Consider the following 21,232-nt stretch of genomic DNA (forward strand, 5'->3'; position numbering starts at 1 on the left):
CACATCAACAGAATTAGAAATGGAAAATGAGAAATAACAACTTACAATGCTGAAATACAAAGAATCATGAGGGATTACTACAAGCAACTATATGTCATAAAACCTGGCAGAAATGGACCAATTCTTAGAAAAGCACAACCTTTTGAGACTGAACCAGGAAGAAATAGAAAATATAGACAGACCAATCACAAGCACTGATATTGAAACTGTAATTAAAAATTTTCCAACAAGAAAAACCCAGGACCAGATGGCGTCACAGGCGAATTCTACCAAACATTTAGAGAAGAGCTGACACCTATCCTTCTTAAACTCTTCCAAAATACAGCAGAGTGAGGAACACTACCAAACATATTCTACGAGGCCACCATCACCCTGATACCAAAATCAGATGAATATGTCACAAAGAAAGAAAACTAGAGGCCGGTATCACTGATGAACATAGATGCAAAATCCTCAACACAATACTAGCAAACAGAATCCAACAGCACATTAAAAGGATCATACACCATGATCAAGTGGGGTTTATCCCAAAGTGCAAGGATTCATCAATATATGCAAATCAATCAATGTGATACACCAAATAAACCAACTGAAGGATAAAAAATCATATGATAATCTCAATAGATGAAGAAAAATCTTTTGACAAAATTCAACATGCATTTATGATAAAAACTCTCCAGAAAGTAGGCATAGAGGGAACCTACCTTAACATAATAAAGGCCATATATGACAAACTCACAGCCAACATCATTCTCAGTGGTGAAAATTTGAGACCATTTCCTCTAAAATCAGGAATAAGACAAGGTTGCCAATGCTAACCACTATTATCCAACATAGTTTTGGAAGTTTTAGCCACAGAAATCAGAGAATAAAAAGAAATAAAATGCATCCAAGTTGGAAAGAAGGAATAAAACTGTCACTGTTTGCAGACGACATGATACTATACATAGAGAATCCTAAAGATGCTATGAGAAAACTACTAGAGCTAATCAATGAATTTGGTAAATTATTAGGATACAAAATTAATGCACAGAAATCTCTGGCATTCCTACACACTAATGATGAAAAATCTGAAAGAGAAAGTAAGGAAACATTCCCATTTACCACTGCAACAAAAAGAATAAAATTCCTAGGAGTAAACCTATCTAAGTAGACAAAAGACCTGTATGCAGAAAACTATAGGACACTGATGAAAAAAATTAAAGACGATACAAACAGATGGAGAGATATACCATGTTGTAACATTGGAAGAATCAACATTGTGAAAATGACTATACTACCCAAAGCAATCTACAGGTTCAATGCAATCCCTATCAAACTACCAATGGCATTTTTCACAGAACTAGAACAAAAAAATTCACAATTTGTATGGAAACACAAAAGACCCTGAACAGCCAAAGCAATCTGGAGAAAGAAAAATGGTGCTGGAGGAATCAGGCTCACTAACTTCAGACTATATTAGAAAGCTACAGTAATCAAAACAGTATGGTACTGGCACAAAGACAGAAATATAGATCAATGGAACAGGATAGGAAGCCCAGACATGAATCCATGCACATATGGTCACCTTATTTTTGATAAAGGAGGCAAGAGTATACAATGCAGAAAAGACAGTCTCTTCAATAAGTGGTGCTGGGAAAACTGGACAGCTACATATAAAAGAATGAAATTAGAACAGTCCCTAACACCATACAAAAAAATAAACTCAAAATGGATTAAAGACCTAAATGTAAGACCAGACATTATAAAACCCTTAGAGGAAAACATAGGCAGACCACTCTATGACATAAGTCACAGCAAGATCCTTTTTGACCCACCTCCTAGAGAAATGGAAATAAAAACAAAAGTAAACAAATGAGATCTAATGAAACTTAAAAGTCTTTTCACAGCAAAGAAACCATAAACAAGATGAAAAGACAACCCTCAGAATGGGAGGAAATATTTGCATATGAAGCAACTGACAAAGGATTAATCTCCAAAATATACAAGCAGCTCAATATTAAAAAAACAAATAACCCAATCCATAAATGGGCCAAAGACCTAAATAGACATTTCTCCAAAGAAGATAAACAGATTGCCCACAAACACCTTAATGTATGCTCAACATCACTAATCATTAGAGAAGTGCAAATCAAAACTACAATAACATATCCCCTCACCCTGGTCAGAATAGCCATCATCAAAAAATCTACAAAGAATAAATGCAGGAGTGGGTGTGTAGGAAAGGGAACCCTCTTGCACTGTTGGTGGGAATGTAAATTGATACAGCCACTATGGAGAGCAGTATGGATGTTCCTTAAAAAACGAAAAATAGAATTACCGTATGACCCAGCAATCCCACTACTGGGCACATACCCTGAGAAAACCACAATTCAAAAAGAGTCATGTACCACAATATTCATTGCAGCACTATTTACAATAGTCAGGACATGGAAGCAACCTAAGTGTCCATCTACAGATGAATGGATAAAGAAGATGTGGCACATATATACAGTGGAATATTACTCAGACATAAACAGAAATAAAATTGTGTATTTTGTAGTGAGGTGGACGGACCTAGTGTCTGTTATACAGAGTGAAGTAAGTCAGAAAGAGAAAAACAAATACAGTATGCTAACACATATATATGGAATCTAAAAAAAAAAAAGTTTCTGATGATCCTAGGGGCAGGACAGGAGTAAAGATGCAGTCATAGAGAATGGACTTGACACGTAAGGGTTGAAGGGTAAGATGGGATGTAGTGAGATAGTAGCATTGACATATATACACTATCAAATGTAAAATACATAGCCAGTGGGAAGTAGCTGCATAGCACAGGGATATCAGCTCAGTGCTGTGTGACCATGTAGGGTGTTGGGAGTGTGGGCGGGAGATGCAAGAGGAAGGTGATATGGGGATATATGTATACATATAGCTGATTCACCTTTTATATAGGAGAAACTAATAGAACATTGTAAAGCAATTGTACTCCAATAAAGATGTTTAAAAAAAGAATTAAAATATTATTTATAAATGGGTTCGAATCTGGGTATTTTACATCTCTTGTGGTCTCTTCAATTCTACCACAATAAGATGCCTTCATGTGTTCTTTTAAATCCTTTGATTTTTTTCTGATTTTGCGTTTTGGATAATGCACTTCGCTTCTTTTAGGTCCCTAAGACAACTGGATACTATGTGTAACAAGCTAATAGGTGTGATAGCAGTGTGGGATGCCATGACTTTACTTACATTAAATATATGAATTTGAATTGAGAATCTATATCTGTTAAACTATATCTACATTTTAATGGAAACATACACTTTAATATTGGCAGAGCTAATCTTTTGCTAACTAGGTTTTATTAAATAGGTTAAATATGTTTTTAAACTTAGAAAGAGAAAATTAAACACTAAGATATTTTGAGCAGTAAGATCTTTTAATTGAATATTTTCATATGTAATTGTTCTTAATAAATTGAATCTCTGAAAAAAGTATTGACTACATTTTGATGAAATTCAATTTGTTTTTTAATCAATGAGTTTCTGTGTTTCAAAATGTTTCACTTCTCCCAAATATAATATATAGATTCTAGATTCTCTAAGTGTTTCCAGCTGAGCAAGGGAAAATGGAAAACTGGTAAAAACTACCAATCCACTTTCCACTTGTAGTTTTAAGCTTGTACAGTTACATTCTGATTTTCCCTACTTCATGTTTGTTTCTTTTTGAAATTGTTTATGAAAACAGTTTTGGATAAATTCTCACCACTTGATTAAGAAATATGGTCTTTCAGCGACCAACCAATTCTGTCTGATCAATAAAGGATGACAGACTTTTTGGTATGATGAACAGTGTATAGCTAGTCAGTTGAAAATATCCGGGCTTAACCATCTCACTGGGTTCTCCTGGCATTGAGTAAAACTAGCTCACCTGAACTAGAGGAAGCCCCTTTGACAACTGCCATTATTTCTTTTTCTTATTATCACTATCTTCCTTCTATCTGATGTCAGAGGCAAAGACCCAAGAGTATGCAGCAGGATTTAATGGCAACAGGTACCAACTCATATTCACTTCCTCTTTGAAAATATGATTTGTCTTTCATTCAGTCAATACACAATTATACATGATTTATTGACTACTTTTTTATTTTTTATTTTTTTATATAATGAATGGTATCATCTTAGAAACAAAGGTTGACTACTTCTTATATGCAACATACCACAGTAGATATTGCAGAGAGGAAGATATGAAAAAGTTCCTAATTACCCAATTGGTGGGGAGAAAAATACTATCTTGTTTTCTGAAAAATAGGTGTGATAGATTGTAGCAAGTCCTTAATAGAGGCACACAAATTGAATTATGTCATGACAAGAATATTCTGAATAATCAATTTTGACAAGGGCAGCAAGGGAAGACTTCATGATGGAATTGAGTGTTGGAGGATAAGGATTTCAGTGCTCTTCCAGTCTTAGGGTACACTATGAACAATGACACATGGTTCTGAGATTATCAGAAAAATTATGAGTAGTTGGTCATGATATTTACAGTGAGTGGAAGGCTATAGTTGATAGATATGCTGAAAGGTAGTTTACAGCCAGATGAAGTGCCTTGAGTTCTATGTGAAGAAATTTGGGGCTGAAAGGGAGGTATTGATCCTGAGGAAAAGATGTGGACAACAGAGTTCCAAAGAAATGCCTGCTGAGTGTAGTGAAATTGTGGGTATAATTGTGGGCAAATATTGTATGAATAGAAATTTCTGGGTTTTTTTTTTTTTCCTGTAATTGGAAGAAAAGCAGAACATGAAGTTTTATGGTCAGCAGACACTGTTGACGTCCATCACATATTGCACAAATGTTGACTTTAAGGGCTTAGGTCTCTGTGCTTCTCTCTCTGAGAGCTTTCTATAGTTCTATAAGAATTTATGTAGTCCATGCACAGGGCAGCCTGGAATGAGGAATTTAATGCCCTTACGGGCAAACTTCAATAAATATGAGATGGGGCTAGGAGGATAAACACTCCAGCTTCCCCATTCATTGAAAGAATATTCTAAATAATGTCTCAGTTGATCCCCAGTGGGATTGAGGCCCACTTGCACATAATGGTAATCCATTGCTTAATGTAAAATTTATTTTTTTCTCTCTTCTTCATCTCATTTCCTCACCCCTTAACTTGTGCTTCCTGAGATCACTACCAAATAAACTATATGCAACCAAGGACCTTGTCTCAGTGTTTGCTTTTGGGTTAACCCAAATTAAGATAGTTTGTATTAGTGCCCTAGAGAGCACACCCTCAGGGTAGAATCCTGGAAATGCATCAATTGTTCATCAGATGGTAACAAAGAACACTATCCTGGTGAATAGGGTGGCTTACAGTAACACAACAATTACTAAGATCCTAACTTCTTGGTGGATTGGGATGATGTACAAGTGGAAGGGGAAGTAATGACTCAGGCAATATCTAGCATGTGGGAAAATGTAGAAGCAATGGTCATTTTATTGATTATGAAATCGGATGGCTTTTATTAAATATCTTAGGAAATGTAGGAAAAAAAGGAATGGCATGCTCAGGTCACTCAACTACTAACTCAGTGCAGTCTGTTATATTTGGAAGATCCCCATGATAGCATATAAAGAAAGTATTTAAAAGTTGAAATTAGCTGATATTAAAACAAGTCCAATTTCTCTTCTAATTTTCCTCTCCTTGATGCCCTGACAAAACACATGCGTTCTAGAGGTTAGGGAGTACACCCTACAGTAATTCAGAGATGGTCAAATTAGTGAAGATTTTAGGGGTCCAATGATTATGCTAGGACAGCTTCATAAGGAAAAACAAGTTATTTCACTTTGTACCTCCTACCACTAAAATCTAGGTGCATTTTTCTGTTGGATTCTTTGTATTTTTGAGGAATATTTGTTTGATTCATTTATCAAGTGACTTTGAATGCTGGCAGTTTTGAGAGAAGCCCAGAGGTTGAGAGGGCCCTGTAGTAGGTTATGGAAGAGAAGTAGTAGTTTATGGAAGAGAAGCAGCTATCTACTTGAAAAACAGCTTCTACTATGCTCTTGGGACCTAGTAGCAACTGAGATCTGAGCCACTGGGCATCAAATTACTGTCAGAATAGAGCTGCCTATTTTGATCTGGGATCTCTGAGATCCACCATGGTCATAGTTTGGGTGGGCACAACAGCAATCCATCATGTGTTTTATCATTTGGAGTCAAGGCTGACTGGATCCAGGATAACATGAAAAAGTGCCAGATGCCTGAACAAGTGGCTCAGTCCTTCATGTCACCCAAACCTGTCAATGCCTCTCTTTCAGCCAACAACTGTTTATTCATGAGTGTTCCCTATGACAAGCTAATAACAGGAAGAAACCCAGACTTAGACCTTCAATAGGTATGCTCAATATTTTGGCATGAGCTGAAAAAATAAACTAGTTTTACAATAAAGCTTCCTTTGTTATCCTAAAGAGCTGCAGTAAAGGAAATCCTTCTAGTGGGACAGATCTGCAAGAGGAACAATTGATTATCAACTTTGTAAGGAGGGAAAAGTTGTCTGATGTAAGGATATACATGTACTCTTGGGCAGAGGTGAAAGGTTTGGTTGTTGACCAGGGCCTCAGCGGAACAACATTGGAGATTAGAGACAAAATAATATGGAGAAAATGTATGTGGATGTATCATTAGGTGTTTGCCCAATGTGTTTAGATGCCCTGAGAAGCCTGCACTGCAGAGGAGGTACTCAACAGCCAGACTGAACAGTATTATTTATGTATCCTTGTTCACCACATTTCTTGCACTATGGGCTTATGAAAAGACAGAATGATAATAATAGAGGTTTAGTATATAAACTCCACAACATGAGATTCCTGGCATGTCTTTTCTGGTTTCTACTTAATTTAAATCTAGAGTCTTATTAATGCGCTGTAGTATGTGCAGAACACATTTGGCTATGAAGTTTAAAATCTGGCCTGCTTTACAGATTTAGAAAAATGTTTTTGTGCCTTAATGCCTAAGTGTCTTCCTTGTTGACAGAAATTCTTTCCCCATTTTTTTTGCCACAGCTGAGGCTACATATTGAGATCTGTACTCCTGTGTTTGTTAAGGCCTCGTTAAAAGTTAGTTCTGCCCATTTAAAATAACTGCTCACTTTTGGACAATTTTGACCAAACAAAATCAAATTCTTATAGTGTTACCCATACTCACAAAGTCAAAGGTTACAGCTGCTCACCCACATGAACCTGGTAAAAGCCATGTGTACTAGAGTATAAATCAGCTGTAAAATGCAATATAGTGTGTTGGCAATAACTATGTTTGAAAACTTTTATACCCCTGATTGCTAAAGCCCATGGTACAACCATATATCCTGGCCACACAAATTAATCTCTACAAATGTTATTTTATTCTGCACTTATGAGTCCTTACATATAATTAGCAAATTTCCTGGCTCGAACAATCCAATAGTCAAGTTTTATTTTTATTTATTTAACATCTTTATTGGAGTATAATTGCTTTACAATGGTGTGTTAGTTTCTTCTGTATAACAAAATGAGTCAGTATATATATATATCCCCATATCCTCTCCCTCTTGCGTCTCCCACACACCCTCTCTAACCCACCCCTCTAGGTGGTCACAAAGCACCAAGCTGATCTCCCTGTGCTATGCGGTTGCTTCCCACTAGCTATCTATTTTACGTTTGGTAGTGTATATATGTCCATGCCACTCTCTCACTTTGTCACAGCTTACCCTTCCCCCTCCTCATATCCTCAAGTCCATTCTCTACATCTGCGTCCTTATTCCTGCCCTGCCCCTAGGTTCTTCAGAACAATTTTCTTCTTTTTTAGATTCCATATATATGTGTTAGCATATGGAGTTTGTTTTTCTCTTTCTGACTTACTTCACACTGTATGACAGACTGTAGGTCCATCCACCTCATTACAAATAACCTAATTTCATTTCATTTATGGCTGAGTAATATTCCATTGTATATATGTGCCACATCTTCTATATCCATTCATCGATCGATGGACACTTAGGTTGTTTCCATGTCCTGGTTATTGTAAATAGTGATGCAATGAATATTGTGTTACATGAGTCTTTTTGAATTACGGTTTTCTCAGGGTATATGCCTAGTAGTGGGATTGCTGGGTCGTAAGGGAGTTCTATTTTTACTTTTTAAGGGAACCTTCATACTGTTCTCCATAGTGGCTGTATCAATTTACATTCCCACCAACAGGGCAAGAGGGTTCCCTTTTTTCCACACGTTCTCCAGCATTTATTGTTTGTAGATTTTTTGATGATGGCCATTATGACGGGTGTGAGGTGATACCTCATTGTAGTTTTGATTTGTATTTCTCTAATGTTTACTGATGTTGAGCATTCTTTCATGTGTTTGTTGGCTATCTGTACATCTTCTTTGGAGAAATGGCTATTTAGGTCTTCTGCCCATTTTTGAATTAGGTTTTTGTTTTTTTGATATTGAGCTGTGTGAGCCGCTTGTACATTTTGGAGATTACTCCTTTGTCAGTTTCTTCATTTGCAAATACTTTCTCCCATTCTGAGGGTTGTCTTTTTGTCTTGTTTATGGTTTCCTTTGCTGTGCAAAAGCTTTTAAGTTCATTAGGTCCCATTTGTTTATTTTCGTTTTTATTTCCATTTCTCTAGGAGGTGGGCCAAAAGGATCTTGCTGTGATTTATGTCATAGAGTGTTCTGCCTAAGTTTTCCTCTAAGAATTTTATAGTGTCTGGCCTTACATTTAGGTCTTTAATACATTTTGAGTTTATTTTTGTGTATAATGTTAGGGAGTATTCTAATTTCATTCTTACTTGTAGCTGTCCAGTTTTCCCAGCACCACTTATTGAAGAGGCTGTCTTTTCTCCATTGTATATTCTTGCCTCCTTTATCAAAGGTAAGGTGACCATATGTGCATGGGTTTATCTCTGGGCTTTCTATCCTGTTCCATTAATCTATATTTCTGTTTTTGTGCCAGTGCCATACTGCTTGATTACTGTAGCTTTGTAGTATAGTCTGAAGTCAGGGAACCTGATTCCTTCAGCTCTGTTTTTCTTTATCAACATAGCTTTGGCTATTCGAGGTCTTTTCTGTTTCCATACAAATTGTGAAATTTTTTGTTCTAGTTCTGTGAAAAATGCCATTGGTAGTTTGATAGGGATTGCATTGAATCTGTAGATTGCTTTGGGTATTAGAGTCATTTTCACAATGTTGATTCTTCCAATCCAAGAACAAGGTATATCTCTCCATCTGTTTCTATCATCTTTAATTTCTTTCATCAGTGTCTTATAATTTTCTGCATACAGGTCTTTTGTCTCCGTAGACAGGTTTATTCCTAGATATTTTATTCTTTTTGTTTCAGTGGTAAATGGGAGTGTTTTCTTAATTTCACTTTCAGATTTTTCGTCATTAGTGTATAGGAATGCAAGAGATTTCTGTGCATTAATTTTGTATTCTGCTACATTACCAAATTCATTGATTAGCTCTAGTAGTTTTCTGGTAGCATCTTTAGGATTCTCTATGTATAGTATCACGTCATCTGCAGACAGTGACAGTTTTACTGCTTCTTTTCCTATTTGGATTCATTTTATTTCTTTTTCTTCTCTGATTGCTGTTGATAAAACTTCCAAAACTATGTTAAATAACAGTGGTGAGAGTGGGCAACACTGTCTTTTCCTGATCTTAGTGGAAATGGTTTCAGTTTTTCACCATTGGGAATGTTGTTGGCTGTGAATTTGTCATATATGGCCTTTATTATGTGTAGGTATGTTCTCCCTCTGCCTACTTTCTGGAGCTTTTTTATTGAAAATGGGTGTTGAATTTTGTCAAAAGCTATTTCTGCATCTATTGAGATGATCATATGGTTTTTCTCTGTTTGGTAATATGGTTTATCTTGTTGATTGATTTGTGTATATTGAAAAATACTTGCATTCCTGGGATAAACCTCACTTGATCATGGTGTATGACCCTTTTAATGTGCTGCTGGATTCTGTTTGCTAGTATTCTGTTGAGGATTTTTGCATCTATGTTCATCAGTGATATTGGCCTGTAGTTTTCTTTCTTTGTGACATCTTTGTCTGGTTGTGTTATCAGGATAATTGTGGCCTCATAGAATGGGTTTGGGAGTGTTCCTCCCTCTGCTATATTTTGGAAGGGTTTGAGAAGGATATGTGTTAGCTCTACCTTAAATATATGAAAGAATTCACCTGTGAAGCCATCTTGTACAGGGCTTTTTATTGTTGGAAGATATTTTATCACAGTCTCAATTTCAGTGCTTGTGATTGGTCTGTTTATTGTTTCTATTTCTTCCTCGTTCAGTCTTGGAAGGTTGTGCTTTTCTAAGAATTGGTCCATTTCTTCCTGGTTGTCCATTTTATTGGCATACAGTTGCTTGTAGTAATCTCTAATGATCCTTTGTATTTCTGCAGTGTCTGTTGTTACTTCTCCTTTTTCATTTCTAATTCTATTGATTTGAATCTTTTCCCTTTTATTCTTGATCAGTCTGGCTAATGGTTTATCAATTTTTTTTTATCTTCTCAAAGAACCAGCTTTTACCTTTATTGATCTTAGCTATTGTTTCCTTCATTTGTTTTTCATTTATTTCTCATCTGATCTTTATGATTTCTTTCTTCTGCTTACTTTGGTGTTTTCTTGTTCTTCTTTCTCTAATTTCTTTAGGTGTAAGTTTAGGTTGTTTACTTGTGATGTCTCTTGTTTCTTGAGGTAGGATTGTGTTGAGATAAACTTCCCACTTAGAACTGCTTTTGCAGCATCCCATAGGTTTTAGGTGGTCGTGTTTTCATTGTCATTTTTTTCTAGGTATTTTTTAATTTCCTTTTGATTTATTCAGTGATCTCTTGGTTATTTAGTAGTGTATTGTTTAGCCTCCATGTGTTTTATTTTTTACAGATTGTTTCCTGTAATTGATATCTAGTCTCATAGTATTGTGGTCAGAAAAGGTACTTGATATGATTTCAATTTTCTTAAATTTACCACGGCTTGATTTGTGACCCAAGATATGATCTATCCTGGAGAATGTTCCATGAGCACTTGAGAAGAAAGTGTATTCTGTTGTTTTTGGATGGAATGTCCTCTAAATATCAATTAAGTCCATCTTGTTTAATGTATCATTTAATGCTTGTGTTTCCTTATTTATTTTCATTTTTGATGATCTGTCCATTGATGAAAGTGCGGTGTTAAAGTCCCCTACTATTATTGTGCTACTGTCGATTTCCCCTTTTATGGCTGTTAGCATTTGCCTTATGTGTTGAGGTGCCTCTGTGTTGGGTGCATAAATATTTACAATTGTTATATCTTCTTGGATTGATCGCTTGATCATCATGTAGTGTCCTTCTGTGTCTCTTTAATTATTCTTTATTTTAAAGTCTATTTTGTCTGATATGAGATTGCTACTCCAGACTTCTTTTGATTTCCATTTGCATGGAATATCTTTTTCCATCCCCTCACTTTCAGTCTGTATGTGTCCCGAGGTCTGAAGTGGGTCTCTTGTAGACAGAAGATATATGGGTCTTGTCCATTCAGCCAGTCTATGGCTTTTGGTTGGAGCATTTAATCCATTTACATTTAAGGTAGTTATCGATATGTATGTTTCTATTACCATTTTCTTAATTGTGTTGGGTTTGCTCTTGTAGGTCTTTTCCTTCTCCTGTGTTTCCTGCCTGGAGAAGTTCCTTTAGCATTTGTTGTAACGCTGGTTTCATCGTGCTGAATTCTATTAGCTTTTGCTTGTCTGTAAAGGTTTTAATTTCTCTGTCGAATCTGAATAAGATTCCTGATGGGTAAGTAATCTTGGTTGTAAATTTTTCCCCTTTATTACTTTAAATATGTCCTGCCTCTCTCTTGTGGCTTTCAGAGTTTCTGCTGAAAGATCTGCTGTCAACCTTATGGGGATTTCCTTGTGTGTTATTTGTTGTTTTTCCCTTGCTGCTTTTAATATTTTTTCTTTATATTTAACTTTTGATAGTTTTATCAATATGTGTCTTGGTGTGTTTCTCCTTGGATTCTTCCTGTATGGGACAGTCTGCACTTCCTGGACATGATTGACTATTTCCTTTCCCATATTAGGGAAGTTTCCAACTGTAATCTCTTCAAATATTTTCTCAATACCTTTGTTTTTCTCTTCCTCTTCTGGAACCCCTATAATTTGTATATTTGTATGGTTAATGTTTTCCCAGAGGTCTATGAGACTGTCCTCAATTCTTTTCATTCTTTTTTTTCTTTTTTCTGCTCTGTGGTAGTTATTTCCACTCTTTTATCTTCCAGGTCACTTATCCGTTCTTCTGCTTAAGTTATTCCGCTACTGATTCCTTCTAAAAAATTTTAAATTTCATTTATTGTGTTGTTCATCATTGTTGGTTTTCTCTTCAGTTCTTCTAAATCCTTTAAACGTTTCTTGTATTTTCTCCATTCTATTTCCAAGATTTTGGATCATGTTTATTCACATTACTCTGAATTGTTTTTTCAGGTAGGTTGCCTATTTCTTCTTCATTTGTTTGGTCTGGTGGGTTTTTACCTTGCTCCTTCATCTGCTGTGCATTTCTCTGTCTTCTCATTTTGCTTAACTTACTGTGTTTGGAGTCTCCTTTTTGCAGGCTGAAGGTTCATAGCTCCCATTGTTTTTGGTGTCTTCCCCCAGTGGGTAAGGTTGGTTCAGTGTGTTTTGTAAGCTTTCTGGTGGAGGGGACTGGTGCCTGTGTTCTGATGGTTCAGGCTGGATCTTTTCTTTCTGGTGGGCAGAACCACGTCTGTTGGTTTGTTTTGGTGTGTGTGAACTTATTATGATTTTAGGCAGCCTCACTTCTAATGGGTGTGGTTGTGTTCCTGTCTTGCTATTTGTTTGGCATAAGGTGTTCCTCAGTGTAGCTTGCTGGTCTTTGAGTGGAGATGGGTCTTAGGGTTTGGATGGATATCTCTGGTTGACCTTTGTCCATTTGATACTGTGTGTGCCCAGTAGGTCTCTGGTGAACCAATGTCCTGAACTCAACTCTCCCACTTCAGAGACTCAGGCCAGACACCCGGCCCTAGCACCAAGATCCTGTCAGCCACATGGCTCAGAAGAAAAGGGAGAAAAAAAAGAAACAAAAAAGAAAAAAAAGTTATTAAAATAGAAAATAAAAACATAATGATTAAAAATTAAAAAATAAAAATTAATAAAATAGAAGAAAGTAAGAAGAGTGCAACCAAACTAATAAACAAATGCACCAATGATAACAAGTGCTAAAAAGTATACTAAAAAACCACACCGACAGATTCCTAAGATAAATGGTAAAAGCAAACCTATACAGACAAAATAACACAAAGTAGCATACACATACACACTCACAAGAAGAGAAAAAGGAAAATAAATGTATATATATATATATATATATATATATATATATATATAAAAGGAAAGGGCAACCAAATCAATAATCAAATCTACCAATGATAAGAAGCTCTAGATACTAAACTAAGATAAACATAAAACTAGAACCAAATTAGTTGCAGAAGGAAAACCCCAAGTCTATAGTTGCATTCAATGTCCACCGCCTCAGTTTTGGGATGATTCGTTGTTTATTCAGGTATTCCACGATGCAGGGTACATCAAGTTGATTGTGGAGATTGAATCCACTGCTCCTGAGGCTCATGGAGAAATTTCCCTTTCTCTTCTTTGTTCACAGAGTTCCTGGTGTTCAACTTTGAATTTGGCACCCCTTCTGCATGTAGGTCGCCCTCTGTCGTCTGTTCTTCACCCAGACAGAAGAGGGTTAAAGGAGCAGCTAATTTGGTTCTCTTCCTCACTCAGGCCGGGTGGATGGAGGGGTACAAAATGCAGGTCAAGCCTGCAACAGCAGAGTCCAGAGCTCGTTTAGGCAGTGTTCTGAATTTCCTCTCCTTGCGCACCCCGAAACAATGGTCTCTTGACTCTTAGGCAGATCCACACTTTCCCCAGACTCCCTCTGGTCTAGCTGTGGTGCATTAGCCCTCTTCAGGCTGTGTTCACACAGCCAACACCAGTCCTCTCCCTGGGATCTGACCTCCAAAGCCCGAACCTTAGCTCCCAATCCCAACCTGCCCCAGCCGGCGGGTGAGCAGACAAGCCTCTCAGGTTGGTGAGTGCTGGTTGGCACCCATCCTCTGTGTGGGAATCTCTCTGCTTTGCCCTCTGCTCCTGTGTTTCTGGGCTCTCCTCCATGGCTCTGAAGCTTCCCCCACACGAACCTCCCCATCTCTGCCCGTGAAGGGGCTTCCTAGTGTGTGGAAACGTTTCCTCCTTCACAGCTGCCTCCCAGAGGTGCAGGTCCCACCCCTATTCTTTTGTCTATGTTTTTTCTTTTTTCTTTTTCCTTACCCAGGTATGTGGGGATTTTCTTGCCTTTTGGGAATTCTGTGGTCTTCTGCCAGCGTTCAGTAGGTGTTCTGTAGGAGTTGTTTCACATGTAGATGTATTTTTGATGTATTTTTGGGGAGGAAGGTGATCTCCATGTTTTACTCCTCTGCCATCTTGAAGGTCCTAATACTTTAGTTTTAGGGGATCAATCAACAGCATCTTTTGTTTTTCCTTCCCATGATTTGAATATAAATAAAAGATGGGCAGGAAAAATAAAAACGTCAGCTTTATTCCTTGGAAGAGTTGGTTGGAGGACCTGACTTAATTATTTGTGTTTCCAATATTTCACCACTAACTTAGACAGACATCATAGAGAGAGGGGACTATCCCTGTATGAGCAAGAAAAGAGACTTTAGTATACCTTTCCCTGAACAAGCACTGACAAGGGAAAACTCAAATGTGTCTGAGTCCAGCATGCCCATTTTATTTTCTGAAACTCACCAATCAGATAACTCATTCCTCTTCCCCTAGGGGAAATTGAGTGAAATGCAAGGATTGACCAAGAGTGTTATTATGGGGAAGTCTCTCTATATTGCAATAATGATCACAATTTTGAACCTACACACTTTTTCAAGATATTTTACCTGTGTTCTTTTCTGAATAACAATTTGCTACAAGAGGAATTGTTGGTGTTTTTTTTTTTTTTCATTACCATCCATTCTACGCAAGTCTAAAGGTATCCAATAAGACTTAAGATGATGAATATTTACTTTCTAATCCATGCTAGTAACTTTAATCTGACATGTGAAATTAATGTGAAAGCCTTAATCTAAGAATTAAATGATCCGTGTCACCTACCCTACAAATTACTTAATCCTTCTTCCCCTCCCCTGACTCTAATTTTCCTTATATCTGAAATGATGCTAGACAGCTACTTTGAGAATTCTATAAACTAACTTACAAAACGATGTTGCAAATAATAAAAGATTAAATGTAAATGTTATTTTTGTTTTATTTTTAAAAATTTTTATTGGAGTATAGTTGACTTACAATGTTGTGTTAGTTTCAGGTGAACAGGAAAATGAATCAGTTATACATATACATATATCCACTCTTTTTAGTTTCTTTCCCATATAAGTCATTACAGAGCATTGAATAGAGTTCCCTGTACTATACAGAAGGTCCCTGTTGATTATTTATTTTATATATAGTAGTGTGTATATGTTAATCCCAACCTCCTAATTTATCCTTCTCCCCGACATTTTCCCTTTGGTAACTATAACTTTATTTTCAAAGTCTGTGAGTGTGTTTCTGTTTTGTAAATAAGTTCATTTGTATCATCTTTTTAGATTACACATATAAGTGATAGCATATGCTATTTGTCTTTCTCTGTCTGACTTACTTCACTTAGTATGACAATCTCTATGTCCATCCATGTCGCTGCAAATGACATTATTTCATTCTTTTTTTATGGGTGAATAACATTCCATTGTATATATGTACCACATCATTTTTATCCATTCATCTGTCGATGGACATTTAGGTTGCATCCATGTCTTGGTTATTGTCAATAGTGCTGCATTGAACATTGGGATGCATGCATTTTTTCAAATTACGTTTTTCTCTGAGTATATTCCCAGGAGTGGAATTGCTGGATTATAGGGTAGTTCTATTTTTAGTTTTTTAAGGAACGTCCATACTGTTCTCCTTATGGAGACTTAGATTTCCACCAACAGTGTTTGAGGGTTCTCTTTTCTCCTCACCCTCTCCAGAATTAATTGTTTGTAGACTTTTTGATGATGGCCGTTCTGACCAGTGTGAGGTGATATCTCATTGTAGTTTTGATTTGCATTTCTCTAATAATTATTGATATTGAGCATCTTTTCATGTGCCTCTTGGATATCTGTATGTCTTTGGAGAAACGTCTATTTAGATCTTCTGCCCATTTTTGATTTGGGTTGTTGATTGGGTTGTTTGTTTTTTATTGGGTTGTTGCCTTTTTTTATTGAGCTTCATGAGCTGTTTGTATATTTTGGAGATTAATCCCTTGTCAGTAGATTCATTTGCAAATATTTTCTCCCATTCTGTGTGTTGCCTTTTTATTTTGTTTATGGTTTCCTTTGCTGTGCAAAAGCTTTTAAGTTTAATTAGTTCCCATTTGTTTATTTTTGTTTTTATTTTCACTACTCTAGGAGGTGGATCCAAAAAGATCTTGATGTGATTTATGTCAGAGAGGGTTCTGCTTATGTTTTCCTCTAACAGTTTCATAGTGTCCGGTCTTACATTAGGTCTTTAATCCATTTTGAGTTTTTTTTGTGTATGGTGTTAGGGATTGTCCTAATTTCATTTTTTTACATGTAGCTGTCCAGTTTTCCCAGCACCACTTATTGAAGAGACTGTCTTTTCTCCACTGTTTAGTCTTGCCTCCTTTGTCATAGATTAAGTAACCATAGGTGCGTAGGTTTATCACTGGACTTTCTATCCTGTTTCATTGGTCTATATTTCTGTTTTTATGCCAGTACCATACTCTTGGTTATTGTAGCTTTGTAGTATAGTCTAAAGTCAAGGTGCCTGATTCCTCCAGCTCCATTTTTCCCCCTCAATATTGCTTTAGGTATTTGGTGTCTTTTGTATTTCCACACAAATTGTAATTTTTTTTGTTCTAAGTCTGTGAAGAATACCATTGGTAATTTGATAGAGATTGCATTGCATTGTGATTGCTTTGGGTAGTGTGGTCATTTTGATAATGTTGATTCTTCCAGTCCAAGAATGTGGTATATCTCTCTATCTATTTGTGTCATCTTTGATTTCTTTCATCAGTATCTTATAATTTTCTGAGTACAGGTCTTTTGTCTCCTTAGGTAGGTTTATTCATAGGTATTTTATTCGTTTTGATGTGATGGTAAATGGGATTGTTTCCTTAATTTCTCTTTCTGACCTTTTGTTGTTAGTGTATAGGATTTGGTAAAGTTGCAGGTTACAAAATAAATGTAGATGTTAAATGGTAATTATACCTATTTGATACTCAATACCAGTTTGATCTAAACTAGTTTACATAACTTAATAAATATAAAAATTAAAGTCTGTTATTACTAGTATTTATAATTTATTACTAGTATTTATAATTCTGCAAAAAATTTACTTGGGATGTATTTTAGTAATTTTCCTCTTAAATATAAAAAAGTGAAAAACACTAGAAATCTCATTAGACAGAGAGAAATATTATTAATACTTTACTGACAGTCCTTCATACATACAATATATAAATCATAGTGTACAATCTCCTTTCACCTTGCTTTCCCTACTTAGTACATTGTAAAAATTCTTTCAAGTCAATTAGTATAGATCTAACAGATTTAAAATAAAAATTACATGATATTGTGCTGGTGTATGGACCACATTTTATTCAATTATTTTCCACTTGATCAGTAGTCACGTACTACAGCAAACTTTCTTTGTTGTTGTTGTTTTTGTGTGTGTGTGTGTTTGTGTGGTAGATTCCTAGATCTAGAATAACTGTGATAAAGGATATGCATATTTAAATTTTGTTAGTTAATGTCAGATTATTTTTTGAAAAATTTAAGTTTTCAACCAAAAGCATAACATTTTATTTTCCTTGCTCTTTCGTCACCAGTAATGTTCAGAATCTTTTCATATGTTTAATGGATTTTTGATTTGCTTCATGTGTAAATTTCCAGTTCATAACATTCACACATTTTTTTCCTATTTATTGTCTGTTCTCATTGATTTGTGAAAGCTCTTTTTCTATTACAGGTATTAATGTAGTTGACATATTTTTACAATCTGTTTTTGTTTTGGCTATCTGTGTGGTATATTTTGCTTTTGAAAATATTTTTTTAAATTCTTGTTCTGTAAAATATATAAACCTTCCATTAAATCTTCTGAATGTATTTTCTTCTATTTCTTCTAAAAATATTTTCTGTTTAACTATTTTATATTTACTTTCTTTCCTGTATGCACTCCAATCAGGTTTTCATCCCCATCAATTATTAGAAGCATTCAAGAGAGTTCATCACTCCCTCAGTTTTAAAACAATCTGTGACTTGGTTTCTAGGCTATCACCTTGCCTCTTTAGCCCCCAACTGAGCTCCCCCTTTCCACTCTCATGGAGAAGTCTGCTCTCCATGGAGCAACCAGAATTACACTATAAAATATATATCATATAAAACACAGTTCAAAAGCCTCCAGTGATTTTTTTCATTTAGCATAAAATCCAAACTCTTACTATGGCTTATGAGGTCCCCCATGATCAGGTCCCTGCCTGCTTCTTCAACCTCCTCCCCAACTCTTGCTCTGACTTCAGTCTTTTTGATCTGCAAACATGTGAAGCTTATACATCCTCAGATCTTTGCACTTGTTTTTCCTTCTTGTTGGAATGTTCTTTCTCCAGACATCCACAAGGCTTTCACACTCATTCATTTGGGTCTCAGCTCAGGTGTTGCCTCCTCAGAAAGACACACCATTGTTATACTGCAGTAACTCTACACTGATGTTAAATCATATATTACATCATATGTCACATATATCCTTGCTTCTGAGATTATTGTCTGTCACCCACACTAGATTCAAGTTCTATGAGAAGAGACAGAATCTTCTTTTTCCTAGAAAAGCCACAGTAGGTCCTTGATTAATATTCACTGAGTGAATAGTTGAATATATGAATTTAAATCTTTAATACACCTAGAATTTTTAATCATGTATGTTGAATTTGTCATTTTTGATGTTCCTATAAACATTAAGATTTATTTCTGAACTTTCTATTACATTTCACTGATCAATTTGTATATTCCTATTCCAGTACCACTCACTCAGTGGTTTATTCCTTTGCCACTGTTTTGACTATATACCTCTAAATTGTGGGAGGATTTACCATATTTGTGAAGATCATGACATATTTCCACAACCTAGAACATGACTGGTATTTCCACTTGTTTAGATCTTTTTTTATGACTTAAAATGTTTTAGCTTTATTTTTACGTGCCTGTGTCTTTATTTACTCAATTCTCAATAGTTTATAATTCCTAAGCACCATATCATTTCTTTTTGTATCCTCTCTGTGAGATGGTTTAGAAAGCCTCTAGTTTTTGCACAGAGAAGACAGACTTTGACCATGTTTGTGAGTTAAGTCAATTATGAATTAGAATCTCTTACTTCTTCATATTGAGGCTCCTTTATTATTGTTTATGGGCTAATCTCCAGATGTCTGACCTACCTCCAAGATGTCCCCAGGAAGGTGTTCCTGGTTTTGGCTCATTCTGTCACACCTAATTTCTCCTGACCTTTTTATAACCTGCTCTATCTACCTAGAAATTTTTCCTTCCTCACTTTGCCAGGTTAATATCCTTTAGATCACTGTGTAATTGTCATTTCTTCAGGGAAACTTTCCTTATCTTCTTTGATAAAGCCAGCTCCCATTATTAAACATGCCTTTAGCTCCATGTACCTCTTCTTATTAGCATTTCTCAGAGCTGGCAATTTTACAATTTTCTGAGATTATTTGAGGATGTCAGTGAAGTTCACTAAAGTTAGGGACTGTGGGGACTGTGTCTGGTTTTTACTCAAATTTTATCTGCAGCACCTAGCATAATGAATTGACTCATTAATGTTCAATAGATATTCATTTATTAAAAGACTGAGTGCTAAACATTAGATAAACCACATTAAAATGTATTATGTAACCCAGTCCAGAAAAATTTTCCATTTTGCTGATCAATATCTTCCTCTTCTTTGACATTCTTAAAGCTATTCTGTCTTTTCAATTAACCTAAGAATAAAGATTCAAGTGTATTAGAACTACATACAACTTTGGAAAATAGACAGTAACACAACTATTTAACATAAAGTAAACTCTTATCTGATTCCTCTAATAGGAAACCATTGCTGCTCAAAAGCAGAGTGCTGACTAGCCTTAAAGAGTGGCAAATTCAGCAATACTCTTTAGTGCTCCAGGAAATTATTAACAATAAGCACTCTTTGGTCTGGCTTGACCCACAAAGATTAAGTTCATTGTTCATTTTTAATGTTTCTTAGTTGGAAAGCTAAAATACTTTAACAAATAATCTGATCATATGGTATATAAGATCAGCTCATTTAAAATTCTACTAATTACTTGTCATTAGTTTAGAGACCATTGACAATATATGTTAATTTTAAAGAAATGACAATGTTCTGTAGATCCCTGTGGTATTGATCTTTAAAATATTGTTTACCAATATAATTCTTTACTCAATTAATCACTTTAGCTAGCAAAATCTCTGAGTGGCATCTGCCAGTCTTTTCAAATCTGTTTGTGTTGTTCATTTGCGTTTTGTTCCCAAGAACAGAGCTCTTAGTGATATTACAAATGTGTTTCTGGAATAGCTGTCTAATGGAAATTGGCTTTGGAGAAATGCTTAGGTTTATTTCCCTCAAACATTTACATTTTTTGTAAGGGAGCTTTAGCATTATGGAGCATTTTTAGAAAGCATCTTTAAAATAGTTGGCGTTGGTCCCTGTCGAATGAATGTCTTATTGGTATTGCCATAGCAAGCACCTATCTTACACAATGTAAGAACATTAACATTATTGTACATTTGTGTTTCACAAATTTTAATAATTTTATTTCCAATCAACTACAAATGCCTGGTCATTAGTGAGAATGTGGACTCTGAGCTTCCTATATATTTATTTTTCCAAAGAGAGGAGAACAATTAAGACACCATGTGATTTGAATATAAGTAGCTATAAAAGTTTACATGAAAGATCAAGACTAAAAAGGAATGAATGATTTTCACCAGAATTCAATTTAAAACTGTCTCTGTATCAAAAAAAGATTTAAAAAATTAACTGCAAGAACAGAAAAAGCAATATTTAGCATATATTGTAGGGTGAATACATACCAGGAATTCTGCTAGA

The sequence above is a fragment of the Balaenoptera musculus genome, chromosome 17, assembly GCF_009873245.2.
Source record: "Balaenoptera musculus isolate JJ_BM4_2016_0621 chromosome 17, mBalMus1.pri.v3, whole genome shotgun sequence".
Classification (NCBI taxonomy): Eukaryota; Metazoa; Chordata; class Mammalia; order Artiodactyla; family Balaenopteridae; genus Balaenoptera; species Balaenoptera musculus.